Source organism: Trachymyrmex cornetzi, unplaced genomic scaffold, assembly GCF_001594075.2.
Source record: "Trachymyrmex cornetzi isolate Tcor2-1 unplaced genomic scaffold, Tcor1.1 scaffold1404, whole genome shotgun sequence".
Lineage (NCBI taxonomy): Eukaryota > Metazoa > Arthropoda > Insecta > Hymenoptera > Formicidae > Trachymyrmex > Trachymyrmex cornetzi.
The window spans coordinates 54,400-59,531 of NW_017295988.1; the positions used below are offsets into that span (position 1 = coordinate 54,400).

The window sequence follows — 5,132 nt, forward strand, 5'->3', positions numbered from 1 at the left end:
CAGCCGGTGTCCCTCACTTATAATTCTTGACGGTTTAATCAGACTATAGGGTAAGAGCAAAGAAATCAGTTCCATGTAAGAATTACCTTAAAAAAATGTTGAGAAGGGTGTCCTGATTTGCACCGGATCAGGCGCAAATCGGTAAAGCCATACTAGAGCGTACCCTACCGTTCTCTGATCATGTCCAAGTGGAGAATTCCCGACTAGGGCATACCCTACCACTTCCTGGCCATGACCTGATCGTACATCGGGCGTACCCGATCAAATTTCTACTCGGAAAGTTGTAATATCGCGGGAATGACAATTAATTATGTATCAAAGATTATAATTTCATTATATTACTTTGTTCATGTAAATTTATATTACTTTCATAATACTTACAATAATACTTACAATAACAAAACAGTATCTGAAAATCTTTTAGCAAAAGTTTTCCAAATTCTAAATCCGTAAACATCTAATGATTATATTTTCCCTATAATGCCTTTCGATATAATCATAGTAGTATTATGTTTTTCTGCAAGTGTTAAATCTGAAATAATATTGGGACAATGTTCAGTCCATGAATCGATAAGAAGAACGCTATTAGAACCAATGTATTCCGGAATCATCGTTAATTTAAATGTATTCTCCGGGATGGCAAGTAAATAGCTCATCGACACCGAGTCGTCACCATTCAAAACATGCGTATATCTCGCTCCTGTTCTAACACCCTATCTATCTTATTAGTTGCTTTCCATTTACACACAAGTGAAACTAAGTCCGAAGTGAGCTGAGTATTTCAGACTCAGATAATGACGTCATCGTTCAGTATGTAAAAGAAACGCGCTGAAATGAGAAATTCTCACTAACCTCAAATTGGGTTGAATTGGTTTTGAATTGAAGACGCTAAGATGACTACTTTAACTATTATTACAAAAGTAAATTAATAGATGCTAATTGTTTATTACTTAAATATATACTAAATACGAAGCCAACACTTACCTATACATTCATATGCTATTTGATTTTAAAAGCTGATTCGAACTCGGATTCGAGTCTAATTCAGACTAGTTCAGATTCGAATAAATCCAATTTGTTTTCTTTCTCTGAATCGTCATCCTCAGAATGTTCCCCCTGCCGGAAAATCCAAATAACAATCAATAGACACAGATATAAAATTTATCCGTATCTATGAGTACGAATCCGCATGTGTCAGGATATATTCACATTGAGAAACACGTCAGTTCAAAATTTTATAAGTTTATATTCGCCTCTATGAGCAATGAGATTCTATTCGCAAATGCGGATAGATAATCTGTTAGAATTTATCGTAATTAATCGGAATCATGTGCACATATACGCATTACCAAACACACAATTAATACGCATTTGTATGAAAATTCAATATTTATTTTTATCTGTAATTTATAACAGAAACTTTGTATGATTTTATTTGCGTATATGGAGCATGCTAGTATTTATTAGTACTTGCGAATAAAAGATATGGATATGTATCTACAAACCTAGTACGATGTCGTATATTTGAAATCATCCGCAAAATACAATAATTCTTATACCGGCACCTATATGCATTTATGTTTTATCCGTATTTATACCCATTTATTTACAGAGGATCTATAAGCATAAATCCGTCAATTACATCGGCCATCCGTTACACGGATCTGTTCGTATATTCGTACAAAAAGTTGACTCGCATTTCTACGCACTTCTGATATTGCGGACGGTATCAGCATTTACGAGATTTTCAGTTTCTGCCCGCACTATGATGAACGTCGTCGGGTGCAGGAATCTATCCGCAGAATACAATAGTTTTTCTACCCGTTCCTGTACGCGTCTATGATTTATCCGCATTTATACGCATTTACTTATACAGAGGATCCATAAGTATAAATCTGTCAATTACCCGAGTAGAAATTTAATCAGGTAGAAATCAGCTGGCCGAGTTGGGCATGTCGGATAATATACCCAGAGAAAAAGAGATATATATCTCTTTTTGAGACGTCTTTTAGATGTTCGGTCTTTAGATGTCCTTTTTTAAAATGTCTTTTGAACATCCTTTTTAAGACGATTATTAGATGTGCCCGAAAGACGACTTTTAGTCATGTCGTAAAAACATATATTATAATTAAAATGTCAAAATGACACATACGCGACACGCGGTTTTGGACGACTTGTCAGTTCGTCCTGGCGCGCGTACGCGCGACGTGACGACATTGTGGACGCTATTAAAGGATAACAAATAATTATCGCAACTTGTGGTGCTCTTTTTGCATCGATCTTCATTTTTCGGTTTTTCTACATGCCGTTGATGCCGTTAATGAGTGCTGATGAAGAAAATATGTTAATTCCAAGGAAAAAAGGTATATTTTTAATATTTATTTAATCTTTTTTTTCAATATTTTTATTTTTTATTGAAATATTAAGTAAATAAACATGTAAGAGGTTATTTGTATTTATATCTAATAAATAACTAAATTTTTCTTTAAAAAATAAATAATAAATTTTTATGAATATTTATCATAAATCTTCTGTGCTGTCGGGGATAGTTAGGGCACTGATGGCGGCACACTTCTGCTACCAGATGGTGCGATCCACTTCACTCTGCAAATGCTTTGAAGCATTCTTTGATTGGTCAATTCGTAAAATTCTTTCTTCTGATTGGTCAAAGAAGCATTTGCAGCGTGAAGTGAATCGCACCTACAGAAATGGCATCTCTGAATGCCGCGCGAATAGAAGAAAAACGAGTCGCGAGTCATGTCAGCTACGTTCACAATGTTATAGGAAATAGCACACATTTGCAGCCCAATCTGCCCAATCGTTCGCAGCATTAGGTGCTCAGCAGCGCTCAGTGTCCTTGAGCTCAATTAAGTGTTCCTATATAATGTAACCGTACTCGCGAGCAACGGCACAACTTCGTCGCGTGTTCTTCGTACTCCTCGTACGCAAAAGTATCTCCTTTCCCTTAGTAACTGAATTTTGCAACAGCCAGGCGGTTTTTCGGCCAAGATTGTAATTTTTATTACTAAGTTGGGCGCCAGGCACGAGAAAGCGTGCCACTCTTTCCGAAATCTCCTTTTGCCCGTAACCAATTCGCGACGGCAGGGGTGGGTCGCAAGAGGTGTGGGAAATTCGTCGGAGGGCGAGAGAGATAGGCCACATAAATAAACTACGCGAGAGCGTAATAATAAGAACAATTATATTTGAAGAAATGTGATAAAGTAGGACTAATTACATTGGTGACGTAATTACAAGTACTTTCCGGAGCTTCGCTCCTCCGTTCTACTCGATACTCTCGGTACTCGCACAGAGAGCCGATAACTTGCTTCTAGCGCCGGACGCCGGTCATACACTACAGCACGAGCCCCAACCTTCCCCGCCGTATCTTCCGACGGTATCAAACGCCTGCCCCTCGACAACCGGCAAGAACCCGTACCCGCTGTACTACCAGCCTTCCGGACGTGTAAAGGCCATTCTCCATAAGACGCAGAACGCTGGTTGCAGGTCGCAGGACGCAAGTCGCAAGTCGCTGGTCGCAAGATTTTTGCGTCTGCCTAATCTACATCGATATGCAGCGAGCACTGCGTGAACCATGCAAAAATATTGCGAATCAGATAGAATGTCATAATATTTAGTATACGTCGTTTCGAAAACGTCATTAAGTGTCGTGTATTTTCTTGCAAGCTTCGAGAAGAAGTTTGTTTCACTGCAGTCAGTTTGCGTTTAACAATTAAAACAAAAATAGACAAAATTTGCATCAAACTATCCGGTAAGCATGCTATTTTACACTAATAATTATTTTTTAAAACACGTATTGAAGCCTGCATACTGATTATTTGTTTAATTATAGCTTGTTGTGCTACAATTATTTCATCAACAGAGAGAGAGAGAGAGAGAGAGAGAGAGAGAGAGAGAGAGAAGTATTCTGACAATAATTAAATTCTTATTTTGCTTTACAGATATCTTGCTCATGGTTCTAGTTTGCAATTTAAGCATGGGATTTTCGTATTGGACGTTCAACTATTTATAAAATAGTTCCTGAAGTTTGTAATGCCATTTGGCAAGCTCTTCAGCCAATTTATTTACCAGCAATGAAGAAAAATCAATGGGAACGTGTAGCTAAGGAATTTCAAGAGAAGTGGCAGTTTCCAAATTTACTTGGTGCTATCGACGGTAAACATATTCGGATTAAAGCACCCATAAATTCTGGATTCTTATACTTTAATTACAAGAAATATTTCAGTATAGTCCTTCTCGCTACTTGTGATGCCAAATATCGTTTCACATGGGTGAATATTGGACAATATGGTAAGAAAATATAAAATACATATTTAATTCAGTTTTTTTATTACTTTTTATGTAAACTACAATTGCATACATCATCTTAAGGTTCAATCAGTGATGGAGGTATATGGAATAACACGGATTTTGCCAAAGCTTTTGAAGAAGAACTGGTCGACATACCTCCACCAACAAATTTGCCAGATACGAATATTGTAACATATTATGCTTTCGTTGGTGACGAGGCATTTCCTTTAAAGCTGTATATGTTACGCCCATATTCGAAAGACAATCTGACAGATGCACAACGCATTTTTAACTATCGTCTGAGTCGTGCAAGACGAATGATTGAGAATGCGTTTGGCATTTTAACAGCAAGATGGCAAATTCTTCACAGTACTATATGTCTTAATCCCGAAAATGCTATTGCTATTGTCAAAGCTTTGATATGTTTATACAATTTTATTATGATCACAGACGAAGAAATGAGTGAGATGCCTAATGCGCGATTGTATTGTCCTCCTAATTTCGTTGACCATATGGATCAGGAAAATGGAGAATGGCGTAATAACATAGGAAATAACGTTGTACTTGACGATATAACACGTTTTGGAAGCAATAATGCGTCACGAAGAGCAACAGAACAACGTGATATTTTAAAAGACTATTTTCTCTCGCCTATTGGAGAAGCACAAGCATCATGGCAGTACAATCATGTTTTCAGAGGATTAGATATTAATTTGCCGCGGTAATGTAAATTTATAAAAAAATTGTATTTATGTGTGTTCATTTATTTTCCAACATTGATACATATGTATATATCTATAAACTTTATATATCATATAGGAACT

General features: G+C 36.8%; 1 pseudogene; it reads left to right on the top strand.

The window, feature by feature from the left end:
* The first annotated feature begins 2,302 nt into the window (after positions 1–2,302).
* Positions 2,303–5,029, top strand: LOC108771179 (putative nuclease HARBI1; annotated as a pseudogene).
* Positions 5,030–5,132: the final 103 nt, after the last annotated feature.